Raw genomic sequence first — 10,567 nt, 5'->3', positions numbered from 1 at the left:
GCTCCGCCTCCGTCCCAGTCGCTCCGGCCGGCCTCTCCCATTCCGGCTTCCCTGCCGCTCCGCCCCCGTCCCAGGCGCTCCGGCCGGCCTCTCTGTTCCGGCTTCCCCTGCTCCCGCCTCAGCCGCCCCGGCCCTGGCAGGCAGCAGAGCAGACAAGGAGCTCAATCAGGAAGGGAGTCGCTTCTCTGCAGGTTTCTCTCCTTTACCATTGAAATCGCAAATTGTTGAGACACTAATGTAATGGTGTTGGTAATACGTATTGCATCGCAAGTGTTTCTCGTGAACACTAATGGCACTGGTCTGAAGTTTGTCATATGAAATCCGTGATGATGTTTTGCATGCCTGGCCTTGAGCCTTTGGTGCTCCTCAAATGTAGATTGTTCTTGAACGGATTAGAGCGTAAATGACATTAATTTGTATCTTGTAGCAACAAAACGGGTATCCCATGTGTGTCATATGCCAATAGTGCAAATCAGCTCCTGAAGGTATATGTCGAATTTTCAATACAGATCATGTTATATCCCTGTATAGGTGCTGGGGTAAATGTGATATTTAGGGACGTTTGCTTTCAGTTTTGCATAAGTTTAGCCAGTTTCACTTATGCACAAGTTGAAGTCTCTAGGCATGTGTGCCATGATTTAATTTTAATTCTCTGAACAAGGTTGTATAGTTGCAGATGCATAATCTAGCACAGAACTAGACTGATCTAGAGTGGTCACGTCCCCTCCTTCCATTTTTTTTTTGGGTTGCACAAACGTTGTTGGTTTCCTTTTCCCATTCAGGATTCCAGATCTATTGCAGGTTGGGTTTTTAACTGAATCCATGGTGAAATCTGGAATCCGATTATCAAATAGCATTGGTTCACTACTGGAGCTCCAAAACTTTGATATGCAATTGATAGATCATCACAACGATCCTGGCACAATAAAGACTACAAACCCCGGCGCGGCAAAATGCCCATACTAATCTAGTATATTCCCCTTTTTGAAAAATGTAGAATGTCCAGTCTTGTTTGAGGCAGCTCTTGGCTCTTGATTACTCCCTCCGATCCATAATAAGTGTCGCAGTTTTGAACTAAGGTTGAACTAACCTTAGTGCAAAACTACGACACTTACTTTGGATTGGAGGGAGTACTAGATAGTACCACGGTTTAGACCAAAAACTTGGCTTTAGGATCCAAAAGAAAAATTACTCTCCCAAATTTTGAATATCAATTCTGAAAATCATTTGCCTGCCCCTGAATCATCATGTCTATCTTTTTGTTACATGTCCATCAGCAACTGTGCATACTACTCAAATATAGTTGTTTTTTTCCACAGAAATCAGGAAAAATTACTTGTGATGAGGCCATCAGAATTGACTGCCATGGTGGTGGTGTTGCTCCTGGCCACGGCGGTTGCAACAGCTAACCAGGCGATGGTGCTGGAGCGGGCGGTGCCGCTCAAGGGGGTCCCCCTAGGGGATCTCAGGGAGCTGGACAGGGCGAGGCAGGCGAGGATGGGTGTGGTAAATGTCCCTGTGCAGGGCAACGCCAACCCATTCGCTGATGGGTGGGTTAGCTTCTAATATTTATTTCTTCCGTTTTCGATCATTGTATTTAAAATTAAAATTTTAATTTGCAGCATTTATTATACTAGCCTGAAATTAGGGAACCCCCCAAAAGAATACACTTTCCAAATTGATACTGGAAGTGACATCTCGTGGGTTGTTTGCAAAGGCTGCAGGGGTTGCCCAACAAGAAGCCCGCTCAAGGTGAATCTCCTATCTCCTATCCGTCTCAATTCGAAATATGCACGGATTAACATTGTACTTCTTTGTTTTTCAGATCCCAATAGAGTTATACAATCTCAACTCTTCATCGACATCATCCAGAATATCATGCTCGGATAATAGCTGTACAACTGCCGACGAATCAGGATCAAAAGTCTGCTATACCTCGGACTCCACAAGCAGCCTATGTGGTTATAATCTTACTTATGGTGATGGAACTGGAGTATCGGGTTACTACGTGTCTGACACTATGCATCTCGACACTATCATGGGAAATCAACATTTTGCCAATGCTTCTGCATCTGTTGTTTTTGGGTAAATCATGTATCTTTGTCGACACTGTCATTTTGTTTATTTATTCATTACCTTTACAGTGAAGTTTGCTTTCCTAGTAAGGTCCATAGAATTTTTTCGTCGTTGCTCCCTGACATGTTTCAAATATTCTTTTAAACAGATGTACCGAATCACTGTCAGGATTCATATCTACAGATGGGATTCTGGCATTTGGACAGCAGCAACTTTCTATCATTTCACAACTGAACTCTTTGGGAGTATCCCCTAAAAAGTTCTCACATTGCCTGAAAGGTTCCGAAGAAGGTGGTGGCATTTTTCTTCTTGGTGAAATCGTGGAGCCAAGATTAGTATTTACTCCACTTGCAGGGTAAGTTTTTTCCTTGAATTACTTCGAGCCTATAATATAAGAGTTCAAAATTCTGCATCGCACGATTTTATTTAATTAGCCATACTGGATACCTCTGTTAGAGGTGATGGTAACCGTTATGGAGGTAATTCTTTTTTCAACCCTTATCATTATAAGGTAAAATATGCTTGTTAGGTTAATTAATTTGAGATTTACAATGTAGCCCAGTTGTAGGTGTACAGTCTTGCAACCTTGCCCATCACATTCCGAATTTCTTCCTACAGATCTTGGACTCCTTCCACGGGTTGAGTTCTTTTTAAGAAACATGCGTTCAGTTATTTGAGAAGCCAAGATTAATACACAATGTAGCTAGGGTCTTTAATCTGTGAAATGTGGGCTCTACCATTTAGAACTTTTTGAATTCTTCATACTAACCACTTTTTATGTGTTAATATTGTGGATGAAATATAGGCCTCATTACAACTTGAATCTGGAGGGCATTGCTGTCAATGGCCAAAACCTGCCCATTGATTCTTCCTTGTTTGCAACATCAAATAAATAAGGACCAATAGTAGACTCAGGAACAACCCTAACATACCTTCTAGACGAAGTCTAGATGGATTTGTTAGTGCGGTGAGTTCATAGGATCATATCTCACTATGCGACAAGCCTATATTACTTCAATTGATTTAGTATGCGACTCTCCAGTATGTAGATCCTAATGATTCATATTTAGCTATTTGCAGATAGTTGCAGGGGTTTCTCTATCGGTACGCCCTCTTGATACCGAGCGGGTTGAGAAGAGGGACAAGTGTTTCCTTTCTTCTAGCAGGTCTCCTTTTCATCATAATGAAATTAAGAGTTCATGTCTATATGAGTGTCGAATTACTAATAACAAAAATACTTTGTACTGTACCAGCATTGACTTGTTATTTCCAACCGTCACACTATATTTTAAGGGAGGTGCTGCAATGACAATGAAGCCACGAAACTATCTTTTGCTGCAGGGTTATGTGGTAAATCCAGCAGCCTTTTGATGCTGCCTTCAATGTATTTTTTCGCAGCAACATATCTCAAATATAACGATATCATATCATGGTTTGCAGGGCAATGATACTGTGTGGTGCATTGGCTGGCAAAGTACCAAGGAAATCCAGAATGGCCATGCAATCACTGTACTCGGAGGTTAGTTATCTTGACTGAATGAGCCAGTATAAGCTGCACAGCTTACCTATTAGATCTTAAGAATGCTATCCTGTTGTAGATATCTGAAAAGAAATAATCTGTTCAACAAACATCTCAATAATTATACAAGTAGCAAATCATAAGTCAACCAGTTAACTATGCTCAGGAGAGAATATCATACGGAAACCAACATTCAAAGAAAACTTCGTGGTACTTCAGGGAAACCACATTTGAAAGTTTTGAAAAAATCTGAAAAAATACACGATGTTAAGAGGGTGATGTTTTTACTGCCACGCCAAATTTCATGTTGAAACACATTAAGAAATGTGAGCTATAAAAAAACATATTCAGCCCTGAATAGTGACGTTACTATTCGGCACTATTCAATGCTCATTTTGTTATTTTCGTAGCCCACATTCCGTAATGTGTTTGAACTTGGAATTTTGCATGGCAATAGACATCACCCTAATAACATCCTGTATTTTTTCGAAACTTCAAAACATCTTTTTTGTGTGGTTTTCACCGGTCTCCACCGAATGTTGGTTTTGGTATGATATGCTCCCCTATACTCAGGTGGCATGGGAGAATGATCATGGGTCTTCACTCCATACCGTTCTTGAAACCCTATTATTGTTCCTATTGGACTGGACTGTAAATCCTAGTACATGGTAGCTTCATGTGGATAATTAACTAACATATTACAATAAAACGGTCAAGTCATGTATGACCTTTTAACCTTTTTTTTAAGAAATCTCTTCTCACTACCTAATTGGTCCCTTTGGCTGGTTACAGACCTTGCTTTGCATGATAAAATATTTGTGTATGACTTAGAGAAGATGCGCTTGGGCTGGACGGACTACAATTGTAAGCTCACAATTCCTCTCTGTCTTGGTATTTCAACCATCAACTCCCGTTTGGAGCATTGTAATTCTTTCCCTAATGCCTAACTGTTCCATATGAGGTCCCTGTAGAATTCATATGTTCCAATCGGATCATAGTACTTCTAGTTGCTGGTGGCGACTAACAGGGCCTTTTTCTTCTGCCAGGCTCGTCAATCAATAGGAACACTCGGTTTGATGTGAGTGGCGCATCATCATGCAGCGGCTTGATAACTATTGGAGTGGCTGTTGTATGGTTGGTCAGCCTTCTCACGTAGCATGAGGGCAAAATCAGAGTAGAAAAATTGAGGACAATGCCAGTAGGAGAGTTACTTTGGGGACTGATTGTGCCATAACTCTGCATTTAGTAAGGGTTATTAGAAGTGCATTTGAATTAACTATTAGACTTGTTTATTACTGGAGTAAAATGCATTTTAATCTAAAGTTGTAGAGGCCCAACATAAATTGTGAGCCGTTGGATGAGAATTGTGAGCCTGGTGCCGTCCATTGCATGTCTCGGGGAACGGACGAGCGCAGGTTTTGAACAGCATTGAGCTCCGTCCTTTTGCCCATTTCATGGTCAGTTAACCTTTCAGCACTGCTAAATTCATCCAAATACTGCATCAGGAACTGTGCCGATCTGCTTACAGACTCCTTACCCGTACTGTACTGCGCACACAATCCTCCCCGAGGTACCAACAGGGCCAGATCAGGAGAAGTATCTTGGCCCGCATGCACTCGTTTTCAGTGCTCAACAGTATTTGCAGCCAGTCTTCCCATGTATACCAGAACCTTTCCTCTGCCGGCAGACCCCATTCTCTTCTCAAAGCATCTCTCGGTGCCCTACTCTTTGTACATGTAATCACCGCGTGGTACTCGTCTTCCTCGCCATTGCCGCAAATGCTAGAGATCGGATCCAGCTCAAGTGTTCTCTTCCATTTATTCTTTTTGGTAGCCAAAGTATTAGTGGCTACTCTCCATCCGAAAATCCGGACTTTACCAGGTACTTTGGTTTTCCAAATCAGGTCCCAAATGCTACGGTCATTAGAATCATTCGAGGAGCTCGATGGGGTTTGCTCTGATTCAGCAATGGAGGCCGTCAATTTGTAAGCGCTCTTAACCGAGAAAACACTGTTTTTCTCGTAATGCCATGCAATGCAGTCCACCACTTCTGCCGACGGTATACTAAGCTTGCAGATCTCGTCCGCATCGAACGGATATTTTTTTGCCTGATTAGAGCTTCGTTCCATTCCTTCCTATCTGGATGCATTAATTGGTTGACCCATCGAAGACTGAGACCTTCTGATGAAAGATGCTGTCTTAAGGCCTTGCCTCCTCGGTATCCATTGGTCACGTTGGATCTGGATACTTCTCCCGTTACCAACACGCTAGGTAAGGCCTCTCTTCAGGAGCTGTAAGCCATGTTCAATGGCCCTCCAAACAGGTGATGCATCCGACGTGAACACAGTGTCCAACAAGTTACCATGTGGATAGTACTTCGCTTTGAGCACTCTTGCACATAGGCTCTCTGGATTTTGAATAAGCCTCCACCCTTGTTTTGCTAGGAGGGCCTGATTAAACAATTGCATGTCTCTGAATCCAATGCCCCCAGCCCTCTTCGGTTTTGTCATTCTTTCCCACGACATCCAGTGCACTCTCCTGTGTCCCTCTTCATCACCCCACCAAAAGTCTCTTGTCATCCTTTTATATTTCTCGCAGAAACCCTTTGACAGCAAGAAGACACTCATGGTGAAAGTAGATACACTAGTAGAAAACAGGGCTTTGGTCCAAGCTCAATGTACACAATAGTCCCGGTTGCATTACGAACCGGGAATAATGTGAGCATTAGTCCCGGTTCGAGCGGCTAGGGCGTCGGGAAGGCATTAGTCCCAGTTCAAATGGGACCTTTAGTCCCGGTTTGAGACACGAACCGGGACTAAAGGGTGCGATGACCTTTAGTCCCAGGTTCGTGTCTCAAACCGGGGCCTTTAGTCCCGGGTTCATGTCTCAAACCGGGACTAAAGGGGTTTTGAAATTTGTTTTTTTTTGTTTTTTCATTTCTTTTTCGTTTTTACTTTCTGTGTTAAATTGCTTATATCTTTTAGGATATTTGATGTTTTTGGGTGATTCTTTTAGCATTAGATTAATTTTTTTTCTAGTTTCTGTTTGTGCCATTACTTTTCAAATTTGAATGATTTAAATATGAATTTGTTCAAATTTGCTTCAAACCCTAGATTGTGAATAATTTGAGTTTCAAAATAGTTTTTAATTTAATTCTTTTTGCTCCTAGTCACATGTCAGATTGTTGTCACAGTAAGATTTATTTGGTTATTTTTAGAATAATTTAAATTAGAATTTTAATTAAAACAGTACTGCTTTGCTTATATAGTTGTTTTAGTCCTTTAATTATTGTTTTCAATTATTTTTAGTTAGTTCTTTCTGTAGATTTTAAAAAATAATTCTTTTTGCCACTTTAATAAAACGTGACTCAGGCTTGGTTAACCTTAGTTGTGACTCTGGCTGGGACGGTGCTACCAGATGTAGTCGACGGTAGGATTGGATGGTCACCATCCCGGACTAAAGGGGTTGAAACTCTAACACCCCCCCGCGTGTATCGCCATTTTAGTTTTGAAAAAAACAAAAGAAAATGACTTCAAAAATTAAAATCCTTCGAGATGTTGTTATGTTACTACACTACTAGTTAGGAAAATTAAAATACTTAAAGTTGGACATGTTTTGCAAAAAGGTGTTATGAAAAAGTAAAACGGCTATAACTTTTGCATACGATGTCGAAAAAAACTTATAATATATCAAAATATTCAGCACGAAAATCCGGTTCCGATTTCGACGACCGTAGGCCGTTTTGCAAATTTTTAGAATCCTCAAATTCTGGAAGGAAAAAAGTTATCCTCAAATTTAAGTTTTTTTGAATTGTTGGTCAAACTGTGGTCAAACTACTTCTTCAAGAAATATTAGTGTTACTAAATAATTATTGGTTTTAAGAATAATAGTTTCAAACTCAAACGGTGAAACATGTGACTTCATGCTCAAGTTCAACTCCTAAGGGTTAATAGGATTGACAACTTACTATTGTCAGAAAAACAACAAGGGCAGACTTGGAAACAAGGGGGAATAGAACTTGGAAGTTAAGCGTGCTCAGGTTGGAGTAGTGAGAGGATGGGTGACCGGCAGGGAAGTTAGACGATTTGAATGAGTGGTCCATACTTGAGTAGTGATGAGGGGTGATTAGAGATTAAATTGTCAAATAACTAAAAGATTGAAAATCAGAAAAAATTCAAAAAAATCATTTTTTTAATTCAGAAAAACCAATTTTTTTAGTCCAGACAGCGGCCATGTGGAGCTTCTTTAGTCCCGGTTCGTAAGCCAACCGGGACTAAAGGTTTGGGCTTTAGTCCCGAACCGGGACTAAAGGCCCTTTGGAACCGGGAACTAAAGGCCCTCTGGAACCGGGACTAAAGGCCCGTTTTCTACTAGTGGTAGAGCATGTATTGCTGATTTCACGTGGACCTCCTTTGCCGCGAAAGACATAAATTTCTCCGACTAGTCATTGCACCTCTTGCCAAACCTATCCATAATTAGTTGGAATTGGCCACCCTTCATTCTCCCCTCGGGTGTTGGCAATCCAAGATATTTGCTTCCAAAGGAGTCAGACCAGACTCCAATAATTCTTTTGATCTCTTCTCTAGTTCCCGCCGGGCAAGCCTCACTTAAAAGAAGAGAGCATTTGTTTGTACTCAGCAACTGACATGTACACTTCTAGAAATACCCGAGCACCCTCTTGATCGCTTTCGCCTGTTCAGCTGTGGCCTTGAAGAAGATCAAACTGTCATCCGCAAACAAGAGATTTGAGATGCCTGGGCATTCCTAGCGATTTTTAAAGGGGACAGGTTGTTTTCGGCCAGTTCCTTCTTTCGGAGGTGCACTAGCCCATCTGCCACAGACAGGAAGAGATATGGGCTCAAAGGACCCCCCCTGCCGTAAGCCTCTAGACAGTTTAAATGGGTTCAACAGCATCTTACAGAATATCTCACGGACTCGATGCATTGCATCACCCACTTTTTCCACTTTTCACAGAAGCCAAATTTGAGAAGAATTCCTTTCAAAAAATTCCAGTCTACCCTGTCATAGGCTTTCGCAAGGTCTAGCTTATATGCACAAAAATTATCCCTGGCATTCCTACTATGTTGAATTCTATGGAAGCACTCAAATGCGATGATAGCATTATCGGTGATCAATCTGCCCGGGATAAATGCACTCTGTGTCTAAGATATGATCCCATCCAATGGTCAACAAGACATTTAGAGATCACTTTATATATGACATTGCATAGACTGATGGGTTTGAAGTCCTTTAACGAATGGGGGTCTTTTCCTTTTGGTATGAGAACAATTACCATGTCGTTTATCCCTTCTGGAAGCACCCCTTTCTCAAAAAATCCAGAACTCCTCTGATCACATCCTCCTTGATCCCCCCCAATTCCTTTGGTAAAAACGAGGCGGAAACCCGTCCGGGCCCGGGGCCTTTAGGGATCCGATCTGAAAAAGAGCATCACTGGTTTCTGTAGCAGAAAACGTGTTTGTCAGTGCAGTGTTCATGTTGTTGTTCACCCTGTTGGTCAGCAAATCCAGGATCCCTGTTGGATCTATCCCTGCCTCCTTTTCATATAGATTCTGAAAGAAAGCATTCGCCATCTCCTAAATTCCTTCTTCCTCCTCCACCCAATTTCCCCTTTCATCTTTTATCTTGGAGATTGTATTCTTCTTTCTCCTCCAAGTTGCCTTGCGCTGGAACCATTTTGTATTCCTATCTCCCTCTCTGAGATAAGTTGCCTGAGATCAGTGCCTCCACAGTAGCTCTTCCCTTAACAGTAACTCATCTAATTCCTTTGACCAATTGTTCACTACCTCTTGTTGTCCTGGTGCTTGCGGAGAGTTCCATATTTTTCCAAGGCATTTTCGGATGTCTGCAGCTCTCTTCACAACTAAACCAAAGTCCCATCCAGCCCACTTACCCAGTTCTGTTTGCTTGTCAATAAGCTTCGCGCCCACGTCCTATAGGTTCTTGACTTGGCCCTTCTTCCCCCACACTGCAGCTATAGTGTCTTGAAGGGAGCTGGACCGTTCCTACATCTGCTCATAGCGGAAAGGGCCCCTTGATCTTTCCCCTACTGGTTTCCAAACCTTCCTCCCCCCAAACTGAACAAGTACAGGGAGATGGCCTGACCGGGAGGAGCAGATTTGCTCTACAAAAGCCTCCTTGAAATGCTCGGACCACTCCGGGGAGGCAACACACCTATCCAGGCGGGCACACACATTTGCCCTACCCCCCTGTTTGTTATTGTAAGTTCATCTTGGGCCCTTAAAGCCAAGGCGAAAAGGTTACACTCAGAGAGAACCCTTCTGAACTCATGCATATGCCTCTCCGATCTTTTAGCTGCTGAAAAGTGTTCCGATTGCCACATTGTTTCATTAAAATATCCGATCATTAGCCACATAAGATTTGTTGTATCCTTATTTCTACGTAATAAGGTCCACATAAGATGTCACTCATGCGCTTTTGGCTCACCATAAACAAAGGTAGCTCTCCATCGCAAGCCAAAGGGATTCAACTGGATCAACACATCGATATACCTCGCCCCCATGACAGTTTTCTTTATTTCATCATAAAAGAGGGCAATACCAACACATTTTCCAATGGCCGGTCGGTTGTGCAATACAGTGATGGAGACCAAGCCTCCACTTGAGGTTATTAACGTACTTATTACCTTGCTGAGTTTCTGAGAGGAAGACGAGCTTGGGCTTGTACGTATGCCAAAGCATACTAGCTCTTGAACTGTCCAAGGCTGCCCGAGGCCAAGGCGGTTCCAGCTTAGGAGCGTCATGGCTCCTGGTGGGCGCTTCCAGCAACACCCACCAGTTCACCGAGAGCCCTGGGCTCGGTTGCTTCCTTACCACCGTCCTCCTCCAGCTGTTGTTCTCCTTAGTGCCCACTGATCCTTTCTTCTTCTTACACTGCTATGCGGCATCCTCCACATTAGCCACATTTGCACTCTCTTTTCCTACATTACCCTCAT

At 42.5% G+C, this 10,567-nt stretch overlaps 1 pseudogene; it reads left to right on the top strand.

Moving 5' to 3' along the window:
- The first annotated feature begins 43 nt into the window (after positions 1 to 43).
- On the top strand, positions 44 to 4,932 carry LOC123171345 (aspartic proteinase 36-like; annotated as a pseudogene).
- The last annotated feature ends 5,635 nt before the right edge of the window (positions 4,933 to 10,567 follow it).

The sequence above is a fragment of the Triticum aestivum genome, chromosome 7D (genome assembly GCF_018294505.1).
Source record: "Triticum aestivum cultivar Chinese Spring chromosome 7D, IWGSC CS RefSeq v2.1, whole genome shotgun sequence".
NCBI lineage: Eukaryota > Viridiplantae > Streptophyta > Magnoliopsida > Poales > Poaceae > Triticum > Triticum aestivum.
The sequence above is the reverse complement of the archived record's forward strand: the minus strand, read 5'-3'. Positions and strand labels throughout refer to the sequence as shown.